Source organism: Plecotus auritus (genome assembly GCF_963455305.1).
Source record: "Plecotus auritus genome assembly, chromosome: 14".
In the NCBI taxonomy this organism is placed as follows: domain Eukaryota; kingdom Metazoa; phylum Chordata; class Mammalia; order Chiroptera; family Vespertilionidae; genus Plecotus; species Plecotus auritus.
The window spans coordinates 9,221,902-9,249,170 of NC_137780.1; the positions used below are offsets into that span (position 1 = coordinate 9,221,902).

At 42.1% G+C, this 27,269-nt stretch overlaps 1 long non-coding RNA gene across 1 annotated transcript in view; it reads left to right on the forward strand.

Moving 5' to 3' along the window:
* LOC308238810 overlaps window positions 1-27,269 on the forward strand; it is a 428,511-nt gene that overhangs the window by 77,390 nt on the left and 323,852 nt on the right. The window contains exon 3 of the long non-coding RNA XR_013959622.1: window positions 10,385-10,469. This is a non-coding gene — a long non-coding RNA (uncharacterized lncRNA). The remainder of the gene's footprint in view (window positions 1-10,384; window positions 10,470-27,269) is intronic.

Genomic DNA, 27,269 nt, shown 5'->3' on the forward strand with positions numbered 1-27,269 from the left:
TAAGAACTTTAATTTTTTTGCCTCAAATAATTTGCGCAGTTGACTTTTTCTATTTTCAAGCTTGCTAATCTGCAAATGTCATGAGATGAGAAACCCATTCTGAAATTTCTTTTTAGAAATTTCAAGTTCTAAAGAGAAACCCTGGCTCTGGTGAACATTGTGGGTGTTCTTAAACGGAAGGCTGATACTTTGAATCAGATCATCATTAAAAAGCAAGCTATTCCATTTAGGTCCTCTTCTTTCTCAAATACATAATTAAAAAAAACCACCACAAGTTTCTGGTTAGTATAGTCTAACTTTTATTTCATTGTACCTGTGTCAAAACAATTTTTGATGTGCTTTTATATTGGGAGACTGAAAGAGTCTATATTTTTAATTAGTTAAATGAATTTGGAGCTCTATCCATATTAAAAATTACAAAATGGAAGCCAATAAAAATATTCATACGCTTGTTCTCTAAGGGAGATGCATGGAGCCGTATGCTTACACAAGTATCTGTGGAGAGGATGCTCTTAAGATTGATAGAAAACACCCAGCTAACCTGGAGGCAGGGTCTGGCTATGGAGTTCCCTTCATTTAGGAGGAATTACCTTTGGCTTGTGATTTGCATAGACTTTGTTTTTCAGAACCATATAGTTCAAAACACTTGGTCAGCCTTCATGGGAAAAAGATATTTTGCATCCCTTCCATTTCTTCTTCCTTGCATTTGGACATGTCAACTGGGGCAGTGGGAACATGGAGACAGGTGGGCAAGACACAAAGGAGACCTGTGGAGCACAGGCCACCTGGGTACAGTGGAATGCACCACCTGCTGGATGAACTCAGTCATGAGAAGTAAACTGAAGGGCTTTCTTGCTTGATTGTGGTAGGACATCGTGGGTGTGGGTGTGAGATGAGAGCCAAGATGAGAGCCGTGTCTGCCTCTGACCAAATAGCCTTCCTGATGGGTCTCACTCTTGGTCTTAGTCTTATTCTGCTTACTGATGTCTTCATGGATGTGAGTGGGTTCTCTGAGGCAACTCACGGTTCTTTGAACACTGGCTGATGTCTGTGGCAGGACTACTGGCTAGCCACAGTGTCTGATTGGCTCTGTTCCCTACCCATCAGTGCTGAATCGTCCCACTCAAAGTTGAGGGGACCATTTCAATGGTTTAGTGAGACTGGATTACACAGGGTGTGGCAAAAGATTTACAGTTGAGTATGGGAAACACAGAGTTTATTCTTGTATTTTTATGTATTAACTAGAGTCCCCGGTGCATGAAATTCATGCACTCGGGCGGGGGGAGGGGGTCCCTCAGCCTGGCCTGTGCCCTCTTGCAATCCGGGAGCCCTCAGGGGATGTCTGACTGATGGAGAGAGGGCCTAAGCCATCAGTCGGACATCCCTAGCGCTGCCAGGGAGGTGGGAGAGGCTCCCACCACTGCCGCTGCACTCACCAGCCATGAGCCAGCTTCTGGCTGAGCAGCGCTCCCTCTGTGGGAGCACACTGACCACCAGAGGGCAGGTCCTGAGTTGAGCATCTGCCCCCTAGTGGTCTGTGAGTGTCATAGCGGCCAGTCGTTCCACCGTTCAGTCGATTTGCATATTAGCCTTTTATTATATAAGATCATTAAGGTTGTCAGGTATGTTCTTCCCTCACTCTCATTCTCAGGTTGGTCAGCTCTTTGAGAGGGTGTCTGTCAGGTTCATTTACTGACAAGTGTTGTGTTCGAATATCTATGCTAGTTTACAGTCTTACAGAAACAAGGGTCAGAGAATAATTGATTAGGAAGAACATTGAACCAGGTATCAAAGGACGTTAGCTGTGATTCTGACAGAGTCTCTAATGAACCTTGAGGAAGACCTTCTCCTTCTCTGTTGTAGTTGCTTCATGTATAAAAGGAGGGAAAGAATGCTTGCCTTTCCCTGACTGGTGTGGCTCAGTTGGTTGGGCATTGTCCTGTGCACCAAAGGGTTTCCGGTTCAATTCCTAGTCAGGACACGTGCCCAGATGGCAGGCTGGATCCCCAGTAGGGAGTGTACAAGGGGCAGCTGATTAAAATTTTGCTCTCACATCGATGTTTCTCTCTCTCCCTCTCCCTTCCTCTCTAGAAATCAATAAATATTCTTTAAAAAAAAAAAAAAAAAAAAAAGATTGCTTGCCTTGCCCACTTCAGGGGCTTGTCCTCAGAATCCTAAATGTGAAAGTACTTTTGCGAACCTTCAAAGCCCTCCTTAAATGCATGGTTTTCTTCTTAGGAGGCTCTGCGACCTCCCTACCTGAGGGAGCCTTTAACAGAACCTCCCCCCCCCACCCCCCAATCACGGGCACTTGAGCTGCTCTGTTTAGAGAAACACATTTTATGGCAGCACAGATACAGACCTGGATCGCGGGGTCACTGCTGTGTTTCCATTACAAACACACAGGCTTCAGGCTGCAGCCCTTTCCACATGCGGAACTTCATCTGAGTCCCGTGTGTTGAGAGCCTGCTGGCACAGAACCAAGAGCTCCAGGGGAGTCCACCACGCAGGCTTGGCCCGAGTGGAACTTCAGCCTGAACTTGCTGGCGATTGTTCGAGGAGGTCCCATCCTGCAGTCTTTCAACATGGACAACTCTCCTGGGCATGGACTGTTTGGAAATCCTTCAAGATGGAGGAGTACCACGGCTAGGGGTTGACCATCAGGGAGAACCCTTTAACCAGATGGGACTGAAATCTTGTTTCAGGAGTCTGCTGCTGCTTTCCAGCATCTGTGTGGCCTCCTGCTTGAAATAAATAAGCAAAGGATGTAGTTGTAAGTGCGGTGGTTTCCACACTCCTTGGCCTGATGTTCTCTTTGCCCCACTCCAGGTTGATGGTAGTAGTCGAAGAGATGGATTCAAATGGATTTTGCAGAGATAATAAAAAAGCCATGCCAAGTTGGCCTTTTAGAACAGTAAGTACAGTAGAAGAAGCTACCAGAGCGAGAGGAGAGGACCTCAAGTCAGTTACGGATTGCGTTAGCTCCTCCTTAGGGTCAGCCGGCCACAGCTGCAAATGTGTTCCAGCATCCAGGAGGTGTCCGTGGAGAATTAGGGGCTCATGGACACAGTATTCTGCCCCAAGCAGGCGTGTCAGCCCTGATGTAGAATGAATGGTAGTACGAGGGCTCTAATGTACTCATCAGGTTTCCACGAAGCTGCCTCTTTTGCCACATCATCTTATATAATAAAGAGCTAATATGCTAATTAGACTGGACAGCAGAACGACTATCCATATGAGCTTCTGGATGAAGCCTGGGCTGCAAGGGCCAAGCCCCTTGCATGAATTTCGTGCATCGGGCCTCTAGTTGTCCAATATCTCTATGTGATGACATTATCCATGTAGACACGGACCCAGGGAAGGGCTGCGAATGAACATGAAGTCAGTGGTGTTTGTTTGTCATCCGTGGTGACCCTACTGTTGCCAGACCACTGACAGTCAGCATGGAGAGGCCGACTCCAGGACCCCTGGTCATCCTCTGCATTACGGTACCCTTCATTCATCTTCCCGGGATGCCTGCTGGGGTTGGTAGGATGTCTCTTCTCATCATAGGCTCTCTTTCTTTTCACTTACAGGTGACATTCAATATTATATTCGTTTCAGGTGTACAGCATGGTGGTTAGACATTTATACAACTTACAAAGTGTTCCCCCCACTAAGTCTAGTGCCCACCTGGCGCCATACATAGTCATGACAATATCATTGACTATATTCCCTGTGCTGTACTTTTACAGCCCCATGACTATTTTGTCACTGCTAATTTGTACTTCTTAATCCCTTCACCTTTTTTCCCTTTTTCATTAAAATCAGGTTCTCTTTTTAAAAAGAAGTAAGCTAATGATATCCATGGGAAAACGAAGCAATTATATGAAAACATAATCCTCAAAGAGTTGCATGGCACCTGCCTTAGGGGGCTCATCAGGAGACCTTCTGCTCAGACAGGAGTCACTAGGTAACTTAATTCCATAGGCCAGAGTGTGATAACATTTCTACTCAGGACCAGGGCTAAATAGAAACTCTATTTTTGGCTTTGTGGATCATAAGGAGACTCCCCTGTAAATGCTTAACTCTCCATTGTAACACAAACCCAGCTAAATGATACGTCAATAAATGGCTGTGGTTCTGTCCCAGTAAAACTTTACTTACAAAAACAGACAGTGCGCCAGATTTGGCCCACAAACTACAGTTCACGGACTTCTATCATAGGTTACTGTGCCCAGTAATACATGCGTGGACAATAAAATATTGAGCAACAATAATTAGTGCCTCTTTTGTGCTGCTGTAGATACAAAAATGAATGAAGCCCCAGCTTTATGTATATACATTATCCTTCGTGGCTTCTAGCAGGGTGGCATCTGGTACTGCGTCCATCAGTGTCTCCCCAGTGTGCTTGCCTTTCATCACTGCCCGTCTCAGTGCCCTTCCCCACACTCAGTCTACCCACTGTGCCTCGAGGGCAGAAAATTATGATGTCATCCTGGAACAGACAACAGATTCGTGTTTAGCTTCAACTCACACTCGGTGAGACACTGGCACCTGGATTCTCTTTTATCTTCAAGTCAATCCCATGAAGTAAGCTCCATCACTCCTAGTTTACAAATGAGACCACGTAGCCTCAGAGAAGGTAAGTCTTGTCTCCCAAGAATTCTACGCTAGTTGACTAGGGGAGCTAGGGCCCAGCCTAGACCCCAAGAACATTACCACATGCGTCCTACACGACACGTTTTCTTCGAGCACAAATAGTTATTTTGAGTAAGAGGAGAAAAGATAGGAAACATCTTGAATTCCAATAAGGGAGCTGAGAGGAGGCTGGCTGGGTGTCCAGATCACTATTAGGGTGGGTTTTTGTTTTGTTTTATTTTGCTTTGTTTGAACATTAACATTGTGGCTGTGTGCTGGAAAGGACATGCATTCTTCATTCTTTTTTCATTACTTGGGAATGGTTGCAACCATTATGCAAAACCAGTAAAAGGAAAACTTTTCAAAAAAAAAAAAAGTCATCTGGCAGGCAATGCCCAACCGAAGAACAGCGCTGGTCTCACGGGAGAACAATATGCATTTTGTAAACTTTCTTAAGAGACAATTTATGGTTTCGAGAAAACAAAACAGGAAATTGAATTAAAAGGAGAAACATACTTAAATAATGCTCGAGTGATGACATAACCCACCCAATCTAACAATCACAACTTAAGGTCAGGCATGGTCAGCTACAGGAATTTTCTGGCCTTGGTTGGTAGTGACCTTGAGTAAAGAGAGATGTTTACTTATTCGAGTGGTACTGCCTCACAACTTTGCAATAGATGAAAACTAATTTTTTTTTTTTAAACTGGAAATTTGGCCCTAAATACAAGGCTCCTGGAACAACATCTTTACTGAAAACACAGAAAGAGAGCCTTCCTTCTGACATCATGAATGTTGGTGCTGGACTCTGGATTAGCAGAGCCTCACGCTGGAATGAATTCGGGGTATGTCAAGTAGGTGTTCTTTCTTCCCATTATCCCATGCTCAATACCTCCTGGGGAGTGAGGGACTAAAAACAATCCATTACAAAAAGCTGAGTTTTTATCAGAAAGAAAGAAAATCTGGAGTTATTTGCTACCATCCTAGTGAACACACACACACTTTTCTTTATGTTGTGTCTGGTAAAAAAAAAAATGGTTTCAAGGAAAGAAAGTGGATTCCTGATTTAAACCAGTATGCTACGTCTGCAGTCTCCTTGTAGTAATGTTAGTTTAGTTTTCTAAAATCCTTGAAGGGCAGAGGGCAAAACTGAGAAACTGTGGGCACTTGAGTGAATTTAAATGTTGGATCTTCACTCAAACATTTTATAAAGAAGGTTCCTTTTCTTCCTTAGTTGTAAAAAAACACACACACTGTTATGTATGAAAACTAAGATTTTTGACACTGTCCATTTTCTTTTCTAGATTTCACAATATAATTGCATGATTATAGTATAGCCTCTATTTTATAGTGAGGATATTGAGATGATGCTGATGATGGCTTTCCATAGCCAAGCTCTTAACCACTACCCTAATCTACCTCAAATGGGGATAAAAAACCAGTGCTATCATTGAAGTGTTATAATTAACTTGGTCTAAGCAAAAAAAAAAAATATTTCAGGACTTGCTTGTTTCTATGAATTTGTTGTAATGAGGTTAGGTTTATAAACAACACACAGAAGCTTCCTTGTCCAGTATGTGTTGTGATGGGTGGCACACATCTCTGGGTCACCTGACCAGATCCATCAGTTCAGCCAATCACAAGTAACCACATCACAGAGTCATTGAGCTGCTCACCACCCATAGGTGAAATTCTTTAGTGCATCAGCCATATATAGGGTGTCCCCCCAAAATAGCTACACACTTTAATAGGTGATAGCTCAATCTTGAAAATGAAATGTATTAAAAGTGTGTGTATACATTTTTGGGGGACACTCTATATATCCCTCTTGTATCACTGGCACCTGACACCCAGTATAGACTGAAAGAATGTCAGCTAAACGAATCAGGAAGATGATGTTTATGGCTTAATTTACTCTCGTAAAGGCTTATGTGGTGTGGTAGATTATTTTCAACCTGGCTGCTGTAATTCCTCTCTGTGTATGCGTGACTCTGGGCGTGGCCACTTGATTTGCCTTAACCAACAGATGCAGCAGAAATGGTGGCTCGTGAACCTGTCCCTAGAGGTTTTGCAACTTCTACTCTTGAGCGCTGGGGGCCTTGCCACCAGCCCATACTATCCTGCTGTCTATGACCACCCGTTTCCAGAGGTACAAGTGAGGCCAAATCAGCAGAACTTCCCAGCTGAACCCAGCCCACATGACTGACCTATAGAATAATGAGCAAATAAGAGCAATGAAATGGCCCCCCCTTGCCCTGACCAGTTTGGCTCAGTGGATAGAGCATCAGCCTGAAGACTGAAGGGTCCCAGGTTCGATTCCAGTCAAGGGCATGTACCTTGGTTGTGGGCACATCCCCAGTAGGGAGTGTGCAGGAGACAGCTGATCGATCTTTCTTTCTCTCTCATCGATGTTTCTAACTCTCTATCCCTCTCCCTTCCTCTCTGTAAAAAAAAAAAATCAATAAAAATATATTTTTTTAAATGGTCCCCCTTTAAGTCACTGAGATTGGAGTAGTTTTTTATATAGGAATAGAAAACTGATACCTAGGAACTTTGAAAGCTGAATATTTTCATCTAGCTCATTGTTAAAGTGAATAAAACCAGACAGATTATGAATAAGAAACCCAGTAAAAAGACCCATTTTAAAAAACCCTCTTATAGTTGAACACATCTCCACCTCATGAGGGAGATTCTTCAGAGGTGATCAGCGGGAACGTTCTGTTCTTACTTTGTTTCTTTTTCTTAGAGGAGCCGGTGCTATGAAACCAAATTTGCAGGTCAACCTGGGGGCATGTCTTCACAGACTGAGGACACGTGTTTGATTAGACCTGTGTCTTTTATTGTTTGATAATACGTCAAGTGAAACGAAATCGCCTGATGCTGTTTTTCTTTGGAATTTGATGTGCAACAATAATAGTTCTGTGATAATAAACTTGGATTCGAGGAGTGGTCATAAGGGTAGAGTGAAAAGAAAATGAAACATTGGAATAAAGCCCTGCCCATGAAGGTGTGGAGTGCTCAGACCACTGAGGGGTGGGTGGGTTTCAGAGGAGAGCAGGTTGAATGTACTTGATAGAAGAGTAATAACCCATTGACCGGGTGTAGGAAGAGGTCAGTAACTACAAACTGGTTGGCTGAGGGTGTTGTCCTGGGGCAAGGAAAAGGGGTTTCCTCATTTTAAAAGGCTGTGTGGGGTTTTTTTCATAGCCACAATGCCAAAAGCAGCAGAAAAATCATTCTCTTATTCTAAAAACTTTGCCAATGTAATATTAAATATAGTGCAATTACCATATTTTTGGCAGTGAGTGAAGCACTTCTACACATTGCCTCAATTCCACAACAATTTTGGAAGAATTGTTGTCACTGCTTTTTATAGATAAGGAAACTGAGGCTCAGGAAGGCTGAGTAACTTGCCACGCTGACAGCTACGAAGGGATTGAGTGGGGTCTCCCCTTGGAGAACCTCCACCAACCACAATGCTAGACTCTTGGATTCCTGGAAACTAGAACGTGATGAGAGACTGGGAGAAGGAAAAACACCCAAAGAGCTAGACATCCATCCATCATAGACATGCATGACATGTGACTAAGAGGCTATTCTGCCCATATCTTTGTCATTGTGCCACCTACATTGTCCCAGATGAAAATGTAATTTGTTATGAAGAAGACACCAATTCTCTCCAGTGTGTATTTTTTCTTTCAAAATACAAAGTGGGAGGTTTTATTGGAAAAAAAAAAATAAGTTTCCCCCTAAACTAAAACGATGTTATTTTCAGCTAGGATTTGCCATTGTGTAGAAATACTTTTTGTTCATTGTGTAGACTGTAATCAAGATTGAAGCAAATTCAAGAATCTGTCGCAGGGATATTGTTGAAAAGTCCCAACAGATATGAATTCTCTAAGAATGCGGTGGGACTGTTAGCTACGTTTTCTACTTGCAGTGGAACTGGGCAGACTTTGTATTGGAGAAAGCAAATTGGGAAAATACACCCCCTTCTTAAATTCCATGTTCCACCATATATGCATCATTCTTTTTGTAATTCAACTGCAAGCCATAGTTTCTCTGTTCTGAATGTTCTGGACTAGAGAGTCACATACACACGGAGTAAATATGGAGGTGGCAGAGATGGCAGATGACATGAGCAGGCTGCAAAAGCTTTCTGAACACCCTTTTATGTAAGACTGAACAAAGTTTTGATGTCCAGTCAGTGTAGGGCTTATAAATTATAGTAAAATTTGGATAGCATGGAGAGGTTTTCATGAACAAGTTTCTTTTTGTATTTTTTTTCAGTTGCCCACCAAGATAAGAAAAGTTTCCAATCCAAAACCAATCAGCAATAATTGAGGAGCTCATGACCCATAATTGGGGTGTCCATGCTCCCTCCTGAAGCAAATCTGTGCTGTCACAGACCCTCAAATATGAGAGTAGGGTCCATACTATTAATTAATTGGTTCAGGATGCTGTTCTAACATGCCTTTGATATCTACTATATATATATATATATATATATATATATATATATATATATATATATATATATATTTAATTGTGCACTTGATTCAAATACAGACAACTAGGGGGTAGGAAAAAAGGACAGAATGCAACTGGGAGCAATTTGGGAAGCTTGCATCATGTAATGAAGTCACATCTATGTAGCTGAAATGAACCAGACTACTGGCTGCTCACGCTGGGACCGCTTCAGGTTATCTCCAGATGATGACATCATTGCCAAGCGGACGGACCACCTGCCTCTGGAGGGCTGACCCGACTCCATCTCCCAGTGACTGTCCCAGCTGTCTTTTCCATTTTCATTCCTCAAGTTTTGTTTCAGTTTGAGTAATCTTTGATCATTTCCAACATAACGGCCAATACCCCTCTATCAGAGGGGAAAACCTGTCCGCCACCAGTTGCTCTCTGGTGATAATGGGGAAGAGAAGGGGAACAGGAAGCAAGCTGAAAATGGACTCTCTCTGTCCCAGATGGAGGGAGTGTGAATCTTGGGAGAGAGAAGATGAAAGTAGAAGACGATGCGTCTTCTCACCAGCGTGGATGCTCAAATGTACAGAACACGTTGTTTACAGCATCTCTGGGCTGTGAACCAGCCTGTGATTGCTGCTGGCTGAGGGCAGAGCCGAAAGGGCAGCAAAACCCAACTCGTTTAAACACACACACACACACACACACACACACACACACACACACACACACACACACAAATCTTTTTCACTGCCCGTGGACGAAATTACCAACTGACATGCTAAACCTATTAAATATGTATTTTGCAAATTTTGAAATGAGGAAAAATGCTATGTAGAAATTTTTACAGATGCTGAATGATTGTAAATGTGGTTAAAGATGTGGGACTCGCTCCAACTTTTTCCTTTCGTGGATTGCTATTAGCTTACATGTGAAATCTCTGTTGGCCACGAATTTCACATTGTTCTTCCAAATGTAATCATTTCTCTCTTTTATCTGATCTCCTACAGTCTCTCTGTTTTCATCAATATCTGACAGCAATTCCCAGAGATCCAATATAGTCCACTCTCATATCCTTATGTGTACTTCTCTCTTTGAAATCTAATCCCTTAGCAGTGAAATAATTTATTGTGCTTTATTTAGACTTTTATTTTTTGCATGTGTTTTGATTCTGTCCTCTGGAAAAGAGTTATTTGGAAATTTAAACCAACTGTTCACTAAAAGTTATGAAAGCATGATTAAGAAATTTTCTCTCTTTTTAAATCTCTCCCCCCCCCCTTTTTTTTAGTGTGCTATGGCAAATGCCACGGAGTCCATGGGTCTGGCAACGATGGGAAAATGAAGATGAAAACCTCTTGGAGCCCAGCTAACGGGTAAGCCATACAGAGGATATAAATGAGCCAGAAAAATCTGTGACAGTCTTATTGTTCTCAAAAACCCTTAGATCTTGTGGTTGTTAGAACTTGGAGATGTTGACTTCATTGAATGTGACTTTCTTGTGATATGACGATGGCCTAACATATTCACCTAGTAAACAAGTGGGTGCTACTTGGTTCCAAATTTCATTAGACTATATTTCTATCCGTCTTGAGCCCTAAAGAAATGCATTTTGTGAGCACTATCTGAAGAGAAGTTTTTATGGGTACATTACAGTCTAATAGGTGCGTTGTTAAGTTAAAGGGGGAACTTGTTCCAGCGAAGTAGTTGGCAGAAAACCATAAATCTTAATGGCTAGGAAAATATGCCTTTCAATAAAAAGGGAAGAGAGAAACAGACCCAGGAAGCAAACAGGCAGGGAACCCTGCTGCCGGGCTCCTTGAAATATCAGGCCTCCGAGTAGCATCTATTCTAGCCACACGCAGCCTCTTCCAGTGTTTACGGTCACCCGACCCACATACTGTCATTGTCCTCTCCGCTTTTCCCTTCTAGTCCTTCAGAAAATTGTCCGTTGGTGGTGCCAAAAACTTAAGGCAAGAAGGAAGAATGCCTTGCTTTATGGCTCACCTGTGAAAATGTGTTTTGTTGCCAGTGTGGTGGTGGTTGGGATTTATTTTTTCTCTTCTCTTCTCTCATGGCCCTAATATCCTGGCTCGATAGATCTTGACGTGCACATAAAATTCCAGCTCGAATAAATAAACGTTGTTTATTGGTTGGAGGCTGAAAAACTCTATTTCTTACTCTTCTGTTCATCATGGAAGATATACGTACCACTGCTTGTTCCTGAACTTCACTCGTCACCAATAAAACGGACAAGCAGTGGGAGGATCTGGGCACAGAGAAAGCTCCTGCTCTTCTGTAACCAAGACGTGAGAATGTGAATTAAATAGCCCCTGGGGTACTTCCTGCAGCCCTAAGCATCCTTGAGATACTTGCAGGACATTCACTGTGTTGATAAAATTTTGTCTGTAGAGACCGTGTGTACCCTACACAGACATGAGTGACCACACTTGCCCACAGTGAAAGCTTATTGACTGTTTTTGGGGCTCTGGAGTCAGATGTGGACAGAACAGAGGTAGCCTTCTTCATGGAACTATTTACATTTGCATAATGTTCAACACTTTGAATGAATTGTTCAACCAACCAATTAATTATTTGACAAGGTTGATTGAACCTGCAGTACATGCCACAGTTATGTTACTGTGTGAGGTGTTGGGATTCAAAGACTTGATCCTGACTCTCAATGAACTCTGAGTTTGGGTGGGTGAAGATCTGAGCCAGTACATGCAATAAATTATAACTGCCCTGGTGATGGGGTTAGCATGAGCGTTCAACCATAGTGGGTCATGTGATTAGGGTAGACAGAATTTTTTAATCAGACTCCGTTATCTCCAATGGCCAATCTTTTCTCTAGACCTGTCACGTTAGAACTTGGCATGATCCTGAAATGACTTCCACTTTTTCACATGCTTCCATAAATCTTTACAAAGCTTGCACTGTGGATATTGACTGTTTTTCTATATCAAGTTTAGTTCATCTCATAACTTCAGACCCCACTAGTTCCAGAATTGTGCTGCACCGGGTACTTGCTATAATAATTACTCTAAAGAAATATATTTAAATCAGACAGTGCTTAATTTTAAAAGTTTATACTTCTATTGGTTCTGAGTCAGCTTCATGCTAGTAGCCTTGCCACTCAAAGAACCTCAGAAAATCATCTTGAATTTGGGACATCAAGGAATAAATTCAAGATGTTTGCCACATTTGGAGCAAAGGGAATGTACTGAATATTGGCAGGGCGGGACTGTCATCTCTGGTCCCTTGTAAACTGCTAACCTACCAAGATGTGCCCAAGGAGAAAAATCAAAACATTTTTCAACAGGGTTTCTATTTAGTGGTCACATTCTTGAATATTTCATCTTGTCACTATTTTGTCCCAAAATAGATGTACAAAGTGGTCCCAGAGGTTTCCTTTGTTTTTCTTCCTGTGAGATGGAAGAACTATTTTGCTCAACTTGAAGTAGCCCAACTTAGTTTTTTCTTACACTTTTTAAATTAAAAAGTTTTTTCAGCCTAGAATTTCTTTACCTTCCTTTCAACAAAAGCAGTGGATAAAAGGGAGAATATGTAACCATCTGTATATTTATTCACTTAAGCAAAAAGAGCTTGTTAGCACCTACCAAGCGTGAGAGAGTAGGAGAGATCGCCATACAAAAAAAGAAATTGCAAAATGAATACAGCAGGGTTCATTTAGAGGTTCCCCATCTAATGGAGATGCTCGACTACAAACAAGCAACTGTGCTACACTTTACTTAGTCAATAACTGCTGCTATGCAGTAGACATGAGACGAGTCCCAGGAATATTATATTGAATAAGACTCAGATTCCTGTCCTCATGGAGTTTACATTCAAGATGGGAAAACAGGCAAATAAATGAGGGTGCTATGATAGTGAATGTAGAGTTTGTCATCACAGAAGGCGTGAATATGAAGATTTCTGTAATTAGTAATCACTTAGGTTAACACCTGCATAGTTGTCAGTCATGCAATGAGAGAGTTGGGGCATGGATGCTCCAGGCAGAAATAAAAATGGCTTATGCTGAGGGCTACAGGTGAGATTCAATCCAAATGTCATATCCTTGTGTTAAAAACTTGCTTGAAACCCTCAAGGCAGAGTAGCAGAGCTACTTCTTACCAGGTACTTGAATTGATTATGGCGTAAATATTGCTGCCGTGATCAATTCCAAATCATGTTAAAACGAGAGGCCCAGTGCACGAAATTCATGCATGGGTAAGGTCCCTAGGCCTGGCCGCTGATCAGAGCTGATCTGTGGGGAGATACCCCCACTGGCACCCGCCTTAGCTGGCCTGGCACCGCCTGCTTGCCGGCCCGCCCCCCGCCGCCACCACCAGTTGCCTCCCTTTGCAGGGTGACCGGCAGGGAGATTTGGGGTCCCCCGCTGGCACCTGCCTTGGCCGGTCTGGGGTCTGTGGGCTGGGGGCAGCTCCTGCATTGAGCGTTTGCCCCCTGGTGGTCAGTGCGCATCACAACAACCGGTTTTTCAGCCAGTCATTCCACCGTTCAGCCGATTTGCATATTAGGCTTTTATTATATAGGATTATTTGTATACACGCCTGGCTTCCCACTAAGCCAAGTTTGCATTCACCATTGTTCAGCTGTACCTTGTGCCATCTCTGGGGTTGGGGTCACAGTGCTTTTGGTTTTGGCTCATTCTCCTCTCTTCCATCAGCTTGGAACACACCCCAGGCGAGACTATGGGCAGGGTGCAGACTCCTGCACAATGCCAGAGGAATAATGAGCCTAGGCAGCGGGAAAGAACTGTCTCACTGGTCCCACACCCCAAGGGCAGAATTGCTTTCTTTTCTCTTCCACTGAAATAACCAGGAGGGAGCCATGGGAAGCAGAGTTGACAACCAGCCAGAGAAAAGGGGACCACAGGGCTGAGAACCAGAAAGGACATGGAGAAAATGGAAGAATGGAAGGAGAGATAGGAGATCAACCGGAGCAACGTCTCTCTTCATCTTACATGGCAGGAAGCTAGTGAAGAATGGAGAATTGAGGTTCTGAACCCATCAGAGACTCCGGGCAATGACCAAATCCCCTTCTTGCCTTGGAGAATTTTTTTTTATAAGTTAAAGTATATGATGCCAGTGTGTAAGGTTGGACAATGGTGTGTCATTTTCTAGATATTGGTGTGTTTTATTCACTAACAGTTTGAAGATGTGAACAGAGGTGGCCCCCTACCTTCATCTATTGGAGAGAAGAGTAAAACAGTGGGTTTGTAAATGGTAGGAGCTGAATAGTTTATTAGTAAGTGAATAAACGTTATCCGTGAAAGATATGTCATTGCTAGTTTAGTGATGCTGGATTGTTTGAAATAACATTAGCTATATCAACCGGGCTCCTTTCATTGGAAGGGGGACACCTAGGTTATAGAGAGGGAAAGCAGGCAGGCACCATTTCGTAATGAAACAAAATGCTTATACAAAGGACTAACTGGGTTGGCTAAAAGTTTGAAGTCTTAACAGTATAAAGTGGAGAGATATAAAATGTCCAGAATAATTTAAATTGTGAGGAAAAATTTTAGGGTGTCTCACGGGGACTTGGTGGGCAGAAAGGTATGGTACTCATGTTAGGAAAATCAATGATGAATAAAATAATCATTCACAGTTTACAAGGGGGCACTTTTCTGAAAAGCACCTCTTCTATGTACAGTTTATTTGCTAGAACTCAAATTTATTTGCCAGAGCTCAGCATATGCCATCACCTACCTTCAAGGGGTTGAAAAATACAGTTTTCATTTTTCAGGAATGAGGAATAGGAAACAAAGGTGGTGAACATTTAGTGTTATCTCTGGCACGAAACTCTTTTCTACAATCTTTGTCAGTTGATCAGAAAGTATAAAAATTTCCATAAATATTGTTTATTCAGACTGAACTCTGAAATTTGTATAAATTTTCCAATGAACTTACTTACATTTTTCATTTTAGCAAGTCTTTATAAAATTCCTGATTTTTTTTTTTTTACCTGATCATATTACTTAAGGGCAGTTTTTTTCTGGGTTTAATTTTATGGTCTTTTATCCATATTCTGAAAGGAAGAGGCATAAAAAATACCTACCCTTTGTCACACTCTCAGACCCTCCCCACATTGTCTGTGATGAAGAGGGATAGTCATTTTTGTCCTGTCCTTTGGGTTAAGGCAGTGGTCGGCAAACTGCGGCTCGCGAGCCACATGCGGCTCACGAGCCGCGGTTTGCCACTCTGTTGACTAATGAGTTTGCCGACCACTGGGTTAAGGGAACCCAATGAAATCAAATTTCAGTACGCAGATATAAGATGTTTTATTTGCCATCCACAGTAGACAAGTAAGCACTGTGAACGGGAGCTTAAGTAGAGAGTTTGTGGGGTCACTCTGCTCTGAAAAGGGAAACAAACATTGCTGGCATTCTCATCAGATATGCAGGAGGGTGAGTTGGGGTTGCTTCTGCTTTGATAACTTAAAGTCTTTCATCTGAAAAATAAAGCTGGGCAGTGAGTCATCAACACACAGGTAGCGTTTATGGAACTGTAAGGAGTGCTAAGGGGAGGGAAGGGCTGGACAAGGTGGGGTGCGTAGTATTAGCTAGAGGGCAGCAGTACATAGGGAGAAATGACATGTGACTTAGAGCTCTGAGGTCAGAGGGGCAGGCCGGCGTTCAAATCTTGTTTGCTCTTCTTCGTAGCTTTGTTTCTGGGCCCAGTTATCCCAGTTTGGTAAGTTCCATGCCCTCCACTACCAAATGGTGATAATTATGCTTTCTTGGTAAGGTTATTTTGAGGACTCACTGTGTCTGTGTCTGTCTGTGACATAAGAAATGCTCCATAAATATATTCATTGTTATTGTGGATGGTTCAGAAGTTATCACTGCTTTGGCAGGTGAATTCAGAAACCCATTGCCTGAAAAATGTTTTAAAGCCCTAACTAGTTTGGCTCAGTGGATAGAGCGTTGGCCTGCAGACTCAAGGGTCCCAGGTTTGATTCTGGTCAAGGGCATGTACCTTGGTTGCGGGCACATACCCAGTGGGGAGTGTGCGGGTGGCAGCTGATCGATGTTTCTCTCTCATCAATGTTTCTAACTCTCTATCCCTCTCCCTTCCTCTCTGTAAAAAATCAATAAAATATATTTTAAAAAAAAGAAAAAGAAAAATGTTTTAAAGTTGTTGGGATCTGCTCATGATGGCCGTTTGCTTCATTTTCACATAATATGAATGGGCATTGGCAGATATTTTTCCTATTCTTAATTTATGTACATTTTTTAAATACACACACACGCATCTCCATTTTTTCCCCTTTCTCTGTAGTGGTTAGCGTGTGACTGGACTGAGGCTTGTTGAGACAAAGTAGGATGGAAAGCGGGGTCCTGAAATAAACAGTGTGAACATCAGTAATACTTTAATTTCCATGTTTCATGGTTATGCAAGCCCACTGCTTTGGAATTTCAACATAACCTTGAACCATCACCAGCTTTAATTTTCCTCACACTTCAACCAGTAGTAATTGGGCCCTGCCTCTTGCTGCTGCTGCTGCTGCTGGCATTTTTGTTGTTGCCTTTCCTTTGCTTTCAGTCACTTTGTTTAATGCTCTCTGGCAGCTGGAGGAGCTGGATGCCAAAGCCCTGTGCTTGTCGCATCTGAGCCATGACTCCCGCTGCAGCAGGGCAGCCGGACTAGGCCGCTTGCTCTGGAAGAAAATGGCCTTGCCCTTGCCTGGCTGGTGTGGCTTAGTGACTTGAGCATCGACCCATGAACCAGTGTTTTTAAGAGGTTGGACTTTGGAATCAGAGGAACCAGCCCTGGGTTTGCAAAAACACTTCTGTATCTCAATTATTTGGGTGACTTCAAGCAAGCTGTTTAATTGATAGCGGTCTCTGTTTTCTCGCCTGCAAAATGAGGTTTCTTCTAACTACCCCAGGATGTTGGCTACATGTGCTAATATCCACAAAGACCCTGACTTAAGGATTAGAAGAAGGTATTAATAATTGAAAAAAACACAAAAAAAATTTTAGAGGTGCTGAACGTATCCAAAGTAATGACGTGGTCTCACAACATGGTCCTATATTCCTCCTTCTGTGGCATCTATTAGTAGATATTCATTTACTAATGAACATCATCCTTAAAAGATGTTCCTGCTTTACCATCCAGTCTCGGGTGGGGAAGGGGTTTGGAATGAAAGATATAGCATCTCTATGCAGTTATGGAACCACTGTTATTGTCATCGTCAGCATTGTTATCACATGTAGAAGACCAGTGGGTAACAGTTCTTCCAATGTAGCGTCAGGGTGGATCCCATCCCATCCCCACAGTAAATCAGACCGCGTTCATAACCAAGAGCTCTGTCTGAAACTGCAGATTGTGACCTTAGCTTCAGTGAAGGTTACTCTCTGATTCCTAATGATGTGCTATCTCGGGATATGCCACTCAGTCATAGGAAATAATAAGTAACTGGAGCCATGAAAAATGATTTCCTGAATCATTAATTGCAAATGAGAAATGGTGTTCAGAGAAAGGAAGTGATTTACTCAAAGAATGGGAGTGTTCCCTCTCCAATTGGTAAAATGATTAAACTGGAGTTGTAGGAATGTGGTATCTATCTCAGGGAGGTAGAGGAAAGCATTCCATGCCTTCAAGGCAGACACCTCTATTTTTGTGCAAAGAAACTTAATTATCAGGGATTTCCATGGGCAGTTAGCTGGTCTAGGGAAAGAAGAAAAAAAGTAAAAATAGCAATATAAGAGTAAGGTAAAAAAAAATACAGATATTACACAGTTGATGAATATGTCCCCGACCCTCCAATAAATACCCACAAACCAAAGTGGTTGGGGTAAGCTACCAGAGTTGGGTTTTTTTGAAAGCCGAATACAATTACTAAGACTTTTGTGTGTCTGTACGTGTTGGGAAGGGGAGAGGGGTAAGCAGTCCACATTCCCTAGGTCAGTGGTTGGCAAACTGCGGCTCGCGAGCCACATGCGGCTCTTTGGCCCCTTGAGTGTGGCTCTTCCACAAAATACCACGGCCTAGGCGAGTCTATTTTGAAGAAGTGGCATTAGAAGAAGTTTAAGTTTAAAAAATTTGGCTCTCCAAAGAAATTTCAATCGTTGTACTGTTGATATTTGGCTCTGTTGACTAGTGAGTTTGCCGACCACTGCCTTAGGTCATGTGTATGGTGTTTTGGGAATCCTTGTCCTAGTTTGGTCCTAGGTTGACTTGGGAGGTCACAATGCTTACATACTTGGAAGTGAAATGTAAGAAACCTTGATTAGTCAGTGCCCCTGAATAGTAAAGGACTCTGGAACATAAAAAGACTCTATTTATTAGTCATGAACTAGACCATCATTTATGGCCTAATTTAGGTGCAGAGAAGAATGTTGCCCTCTGCTTACCCTGACAAATGGGAGTTCATTATGAGGTCATCTGGGAAGAAAGAAAAGGCCAGGCCTCCCAGAAAACGGAATACAACCGTAGTTCTGAATTGATAGTAGCCTTAGTGGTCAACAGGAGCTCTGGTCACTCCTTAACACTTTTTAAATCGACCATTATCATGACTTAGTTACTTGGCCGTTGCTTCTCAACTCTTTTTCTCTCTCTGTCTCTCTTTTTTTTTTAATATTCCCAAGGGACACTATATGAGTTCATGGTCTCTAGAGATCCTGTGGGTTCAGCCACTGATAATCCAAGAGAATGAATGAGTTTCCCAAGCTCTCACATTATCTCACCTAATAGGCTGCTGGCCAGTTTCTGTAGTTGACTTTGGTTTGTACCCAATCAGCTCTGGACCAATTCTTCAGTTATATGGTGACCTACATGAAAAGAGCGCCTCAAAAGAGGGATTTGGATGAGGCAGACACTCAGAGCTTTATAGTCAAAAAGCCAAAATAATGCAAGATCCCTGTTATTTTAATCTGGGCCTAAGCAGTCTGATTATGGACATACCAGTGCTGCCATCTCAACATTACCATATCTGATTTAGTTGTGCATATAGAAAATAACGTAGAGTATTTTAATACATACATGTGTAACATACATAGAGAATCCCATATAAATATCTATCTATATATATATACATAAAATATAGATTGAAAATGCTTAAAGGTATAAAAATTTTTTGACATATACAGCTGTCAAGTTGGATACTTGATATGTACAGTGAGGCTCCCTCAGGGTTTAGCCACGATGGGCCAAGTGAAAAGACGGCTGAATTACTCTACAGATAAATAGAAAGAATATTAAATATTCAGGGGCATACTCCAATCTTGTTATTCTTTGTATTTTACAAATGAGAACAGTGATGTTTAAAACAGTTGAATAAGTGCCACATGTTTATTTAATCTACAAACATATTGAGTGCCTGCTGTGCGCCAGGCACTAGGGACTTCGCCCTCATGGGCCTACATGGAGTGAGGGAAGAGGGCAAACAATGCAAAAGTAAACAAGTATATCACATAATTGAGAGTTGTCATCAATTCTGTAAAGAAAGAAATGAAGGACTAAGGAAATAGAACATGAGTGAGGAGTGTACATTCCAATTGAGGGCAACTCAACTGCCAACAACTCTCATAGTATGGATTAAAATTAATCACAAATAGTCATGTCATGTTGAAGAATTCTAAACTAAATCACAAACAATCAAAACCGGTAAAGGAGCATCCCATGCAGAGACTAACATCAAAGATGAATGCTCTGAAATGAAAGGAGCTGGTTGTGTTAAAGGAAGAAGAAGGGGGTCGTGGTGGCAGGAGCTTTCAGAGACAATGGAGAACGTGATCAAAGACAAAGACAGAGAAGTGGGTGTTGGCAAGATCGCAGAGGACTCGCCAACTATGCTAAAGCATTTGGAGGAGGTGCCACTGGTCAGTTTTGAACCCAGAAATGACATAGGTTGTCTTATGTTTTGGAGGATCATGGCGACTTTTGTGAAGCGATTATAATGCAGAAGGCTAGCCAACTTGCAAATAGTCACACAATAGACAATAGGAGGCTATTGTTGCTGTCCAGGTGAGAGATTTTGATGTGACGGGAGGGGTTGAGAAATGGTTGGATTCAGTATATACTTTGAAAATACAGTGGACAGATTACTTGGTGTATGGGAAAGAGAAAAATCAAAGATGACACCTGGATTTTCAGCTCAAGGAATTAGGTCAATAGTAGTGCCATTTTCAGAACTGGGAAAAATTACAGAAACAGGTGTGCTGTGGGGGAAGAGTCCCGTTTTGTGTATTTTAAGTTTGAGACGCTTATCAGATATCCAAGTTGAGTGTTGAAAACGCATTTAGAAAATTTATCCCAGAGCTCTCAGCAGAGATGAAATCTGGGAGTCATTGGCATATGGGCAACATAAGGGAGAAAGCAGCCCTTCAGACTCAGAATTTAAACAAAGCAGGAAATTGGAGCACAAGATGATGAGGCGAGGTGACTAGTAGAAATACAACCTCCCATTCCATCCCACCTGTTCCCTCTTCTTCAAGAGTTCTTGGAAATATCAAGAGGGACTTTATATGGGATGAGGCTTTCAGCCTTTCTTCCCTTTTCCTGTTCCAGATGTTTGGGGGTTTGAGGCATACAGGTAACAGACACTTGGGTTGTGATTATAAAAGCCAATTTAGGACATCTGTAGCTACATAGTCATGCCTTTTATGAAAGGAACAGTACCTGAATGTTTCATCTAAGGTGTTTTGAACAAGGTCCATCTAGGTCAGTGGTCGGCAAACTCACTAGTCAACAGAGCCAAATATCAACAGTACAACGATTGAAATTTCTTTTTAGAGCCAAATTTTTTAAAATTAAACTTCTTCTAATGCCACTTCTTCAAAACAGACTTGCCCAGGCCGCGGTATTTTGTGGAAGAGCCACACTCAAAGGGCCAAAGAGCTGCATGTGGCTCACGAGCCGCAGTTTGCCAACCACTGATGTAGGTCAACAGGGCCTAGACATTGAAATATCAGCTAATTGGAATTATGAGTCTGAATTGCAGAAGAGGAGTCAGGGTCTGAATGTGAGTTTGGGAGTTACCTAAAAGTTGGAGCTGAGATGTAGTGGCTACCTAAGGAATAATGAACTAAGCAATGCCCTTTGTGGGGATGTATGTGCCTAGGGTCTGGAAGCAGCAAGAAAATAGAGGGAACATCAGAGAAGACAAGCAATAAGATTGCAGAATATACCCCAGCTGGTGTTTCTCAGTGGTTGACCTATGAACCAGGAGGTCACAGTTCGATTCCAGTCAGGGCACATGCCCAGGTTGCAGGCTTGATCCCCAGGAGGGGGCATGCAGGAGGCCGCTAATCAACGATTCTCTCTCCTCATTGACATTTCTATCACTATCTCTCCCTTCCTCTCAGAGATCAATAAAAGTATATATATATTTTTAAAAGAATGCAGAAAGTAGTTTCAGTAAAGGCAAAAGAAGATATTTAACATTTCAGCATTGACATTCATATGATAATATTTCTGGCAAAGGAGACCTGGATGATCTTAAACTCTCAAAGGTTTTTTTATGCTCATTTCTCTGTGTTTGCTGGCAAAGTGCAGTGTGAGGCTACACCTTTAGATAATGTTTTCACAATAAGGGCTAAGGCATCTTTTTTTTTTTTTTTACCATTAAGCTTCAGTGTAGGGCTTGCTGAGGTGGAAAGAGAACCAAATGCAAGTCCCATTTCTGATGAACTTCATAATCGTGTAGAAATGGCATCCGCCCTAATGATTCCGTGCGAGGGATCTAAAATAGAAACTCAGAAAGCCAGCAACTCACAGCCAACCTCCACCCTTTTCTCATCCTCCTTTGTTTTCATTTGCTTGTTACTGGGAGCCCCTGGACTAAGGAGGGTTCCCATCCTTCCTGGCCAACCCCTGAACTCTGGCATCCTGCCCGGTGCTAAATAGTAGTTCAAAATCCTTTCACCAGAGAGATGAACAAAACATGGAGAGGAAAAATATGGACTGCTCTTTCAGTACCCTTGGCTCATGGCTAGTAAATAAAGTCATCATGGAGACACATGGAGTTATTTGCCTAAAATCAGTCCTTATGTACTGAAACTCGCCAGAGTTTTCTGCTTCAATAAACCTTCATCACTTCTGCTTTTTGATGAAGATTTCTGTCCAAATTTTTATAAAAATATATGAGTAAAGGACAATTACATTTTTATTTAGAAAAAGTGTTTCCAAATCATAAATAATTTCCAATGCAATTTTCAGCTGTTTTTGTTTTGGACTTAAATAAATTGGAGTTCATTGTTAATTGTCTAAGATACTTGACAATTCTTTATTGTTAAAGTGAATTGAATTGTTAATAATAATATTTGATTATTCTCTCACTGAAAATTTCTATACCCCCCTCTCCCCCACATACACATACACACCAACCCTTGTAGAAAGAAGCATGACAGTAGAATGAGAAGCGGCTGGAAGAGGGCAGTAGTTCATTGTGGCATATGGCTGACTTCAAGTTATGGAAGAAATGTGCCTCGATACATTGTCATTTCCTTTTTTGGCCCATTTGGAAATGAATTCCTCCAGCACTATCCCAGAGCTATCCCCATGTTCCCTTTGGTGACTCAAAGTTCCACATAGATACCCAATCCTCAAACTGCCTCTGTGGGCAACTCAGCCAATCCGATGAAATGAATGGGGTTCCTCTCCCTGGGCCTCCCGTTTCTGGCTCACTTTTATAGCTGTGTTCATTCAGCTACATTTACTGTCTGCCCCCACTTCAGAGCATACCATTGGTGACTCACAGTCATATCAAATCAATACAATAGCCTATTGTTTCCCCTGCTTTTGCCCAACCCCTTTTAAAATATTTTTTTTTCTTAGATTCCTGCCCTGGGCTTTAAAAGTAAAGCCCATGAAAGTGATTTTCTGGTGAGGTATTTGTGAGGACATGGTATGGTATTTGTGAGGACAATGACTCATGCTGTTCTCGGGGGAAAATATACTAGAACTCCATTCTTGCATTTGAATATTCTTCTTTGATGATTTTTTTTTTACTGATTTTACAAAGATCTTGGTCGACTGCAAAAAATGTTAGTATTTTTAATTGTAGTCTTATAGTATTTAAAAATTAATTAAAGGATAATTGCATCTTTTTTATGTTGGTTTTCTAAAAAACTCAAGACCCTAGTATGGTTTCTTACTAGTTCAAGTCTATTTTTGTGTCTTTCCATATGGTTTGAAAACTTTGTATTACATAGTTTTTAATATTTATTGTTTTATTTATTCTTGGGTATTTTATTTTTGTGTTACTGTTGTAAATGGGGAATTCTATTAGTTATATCTTATAATTGATTAATGTTGTTATATAAAAGGCAGATGATTACTCCTACCTTTCTTATTATTTTTTACGTGTATTTGATATTTAAAGCCAAAATCTGGTGATGGGTAGGTTCATTACCAGTTTTATGTCACTGCTTGTAAACCCAAAGGAGATAATAATCAGACCAATTTTTAAATGTCCTTTTTCTAAGAAGCTAGAGCATTTGAAACTTATATCATAGTAAGTTTCAAAGGTATCTTGGCCAAATAAAGTGGGCATTTTTACTGTCATTTCAAAATCTCTCCACCTGACTTCGTGTCATTACCCACGGCCTCTGATGGATTTGTTTTGGGGCCATCACTTGTATAAAACTGTGTTCAGAAAAGTCTCAATGGTCTATGACAGTGGTCGGCAAACTCATTAGTCAACAGAGCCAAATATCAACAGGACAACGATTGAAATTTCTTTTGAGAGCCAAATTTTTTAAACTTCAACTTCTTTTAACACCACTTCTTCAAAACAGACTCGCCCAGTCCGTGGTATTTTGTGGAAGAGCCACACTCAAGGGGCCAAAGAGCCGCATCGTGAGCCGCAGTTTGCTGACCACTGGCCTATGACATGGTTTTAAACTGTGTTTCAGGAGACTTCTACTCTCTGTTCTAGATTCTTCTATCTATGCTTGATGTATCAGCCACTAGATTCTTCCTATGCCAAGAGACTATAATAGTAGTCATTACCGTCTCCCTAGGCCAGTGGTCGGCAAACTCATTAGTCAACAGAGCCAAATATCAACAGTACAATGATTGAAATTTCTTTTGAGAGCCAAATTTTTTTTAAAACTTAAACTTCTTCTAATGCCACTTCTTCAAAATAGACTCGCCCAGGCCGAGGTATTTTGTGGAAGAGCCACACTCAAGGGGCCAAAGAGCCGCATGTGGCTCGCGAGCCGCAGTTTGCCGACCACAGCCCTAGGCAATTTGTGAAGGCTCATTGTTAATTAGGTGAAGTACTTTGAGGTCTTCGAAGGAGGCGGTTCCATAGATAAAGATATTTTCATAATTTGTGGGAGGTTCTGCTCTATGGGTGGGATGACACCCCCTTGAAAAGGTCACGGAAATGGCCCACAGGCATGTGGAATGACAACAATCTAATCCTCCCCATCGCACAGCTCCCGTCCTGATAGCATCGTTCCCGGGGTGCTGGCGCTCCACAGTGGAAGCCCTCCACATTGAGCAACCTTCTGGCTTGCAGCGGAACTAAGTGCATACTTGCCTATATTCCAAAACCAGGATGACGTATGCTTCCCATCGCACAGATGTGGTCAGCCGTTGATTGAACCCAGAGGAGAAGCAATTAGACGCATCCAAAACAACAGTGAGTAGGGAAGAGGGATGAGCAAAGGTGGATCCATGCACACTGTGGTCTCCTTTTTGCCATCTCTCCTTTCCTCTGACTCATCCAAGTTTCTCCTTTTCCCCCGTCAGGAGGTTTTCCAAGTCTTTTTCTCTCCTTGGCTTTCTTTGCTTGGTCGTGAGCATAGGTGTGTTCGGGGTAGCAAGTATTTCTATTTCCTTCCAAGCACTCACAGTTGAGCAGAAATTTTGAAGGATGCTGAATAAGGATTGCCAGTTTCCATAATTCAGAGACATATACCTTTAAGAGGCTCTCTCCAGGCTCTGTGACATTTCTCTTTCTGCTTCTGGGTGCTCCCTGTCCGTTAGCAGTTTCATTGAAAATCAGCAACGCATTCAGAGTCGTGGAACAATTGAGTTGGAAGAGGATGTGGAGTTCTCAGTCCAAACTCCCCCTTTCTCCCACGCCACATCAAAAGCCCCTCCATGCTCTCTTTGCAGAATTTCATTCAGCTTCGGCTCAGACAACTCCAAGAACTGGGAGCTCACATCCTCACGGGGCACGTTGGTCCAGCTCTAATAATTAAGAAGTTCTCCTTTACTCTGAGCCAGAATCTGCCTTTCTCTGATTTCAACCCTTCCTTCTTCGTTTTTGTCTCTGGAGCAACATGGAATAAGTATAACCCCCTTTCACACTTGATTTCTTCTCACTGTTTTCAAGGTTAAGCAGCCTTAGTCCTTCGGCTGTCTCCCTGTGTGAGGTCAAGCGTGCTGTCCAGTTATGGCACACTTGACTCACATTGAACTTGAAGTGAACTAGAAACCCTTCACCTCTCCATGGACATTGCTGTTAATTCACCTCTCCCTCATGTCGTACCTTATCCGGATGACTTTTTCTTTTTGAGGCCAAGTAGGAAGGTTTTATATTTATTTCTTTGGAATTTTATTCTGTTACTTGGGGCCTATCATTCAAGCTTTGTCCGGTCTTTTTAAAAACATTCCTTTTTATGAAACTTATTGGGGTGACATTGGTTAATAAAATTATGTAGGTTTCAGGTGGACAATTCTACATACATCAACTGTGAGTTCACCACCCAGGTCAAGTATCCCTCCATCACCACCAGTCTTGAAATAACTAGCTCCTTAGCTATTCCTCCCCATATTTTGACTCACCCACAGGTTTGATGTCTGCTTTTTATATAATCTTCCATTGGTTGACAAGGCTACTGATAAAAAAAAATCAGGGTCCAGGCATGTGTGAGTGATTGATCTCCTTCAAGGGAAGGAAGGAGTGACCAGCTGCTGTCAGGAGTCAGGCCATATCCCATCTCAATTCTCTGCACACCAGCCACAGGCATGTGGTAGAGAAACATATGTGGTAGAGGAAGTTTTTTTGCTCACACGGTTCTTTGAACCACAGTGATGTAGATGTCTTTTTAATTTGAAGATTATTCTCCTTAAGGCAAAATATAAAGCAAAAATGGAAGTAAGAAACTCTACCTTTTTATGGTATATTTCTTTTTTTTAAATACATTTTTATTGATTTCAGAGAGGAAGGGAGAGAGAGAGAGAGACAGAAACATCAATGATGAGAGAGAATCATTGATTGGCTGCCTCTGGCACACCCCCCACTGGGGATTGAGCCCACAACCCAGGCATGTGCCCTTAGCTGGAATTGAACCCAGGACCCTTCAGTCCACAGGCTGACGCTCTATCCACTGAGCCAAACCAGCTAGGGCAATGGTATATTTCTTAATGTTATATGGATATACCTTTAGTATAAAGGCTCTTAATTTTTTTCTTTTGTTAAGAATGTAATTTTAAAGGGAATTCTCACTCTTGCTAGTGGTTGTTACAAACTGAAGTCATTCTGGAGTGCACCATTCCTGTTTTTCCTGTAAGAGAGGGGAAAAGTCCATCAAAGCAAAAATGAGAAGGTTTTCAAGTGTTAGCAGGATGGCGTGGCAGGAACCCAGCCGGTGTTACTGAGCTTCCTACCTGCACTTGCTCTGTGTGAAGGCAGCGTCCTCTACGTGCTCCTCCCAACTGGACAGCTTACAGATGGAGGGAACTCACTCCGTGTTCCTATAGCAAATGCTTTCTCTGATCATATCAGATGTGTTTGTTTTTTTTTTAAAATATATTTTATTGATTTTTTACAGAGAGGAAGGGAGAGGGATAGAGAGTTAGAAACATCGATGAGAGAGAAACATCGATCAGCTGCCTCCTGCACGCCTCCCACTGGGGATGTGCCCGCAACCAAGGTACATGCCCCCAACCGGAATCGAACCCGGGACCCTTCAGTCCGCAGGCCGACGCTCTATCCACTGAGCCAAACCGGTTTCAACAATATCAGATATGTTTTCTTTTTCATAACACTTGTGTGCTTGGGTTCAAGGGTTTCCAAGCAGAGAAGGACAGTACTTTCCTTTCGTCCATCTAATAGATGCTTCTAGATTGACTTAGGTAGACCATCCCACCAGCACATGCCAGCTCCGGGCCCATTACTTATGCGGTTATCCTGGCCTTTAATACATCAAATCCCCAGCCTCACATTTGGTCCCCAGACATTGTCTCCTG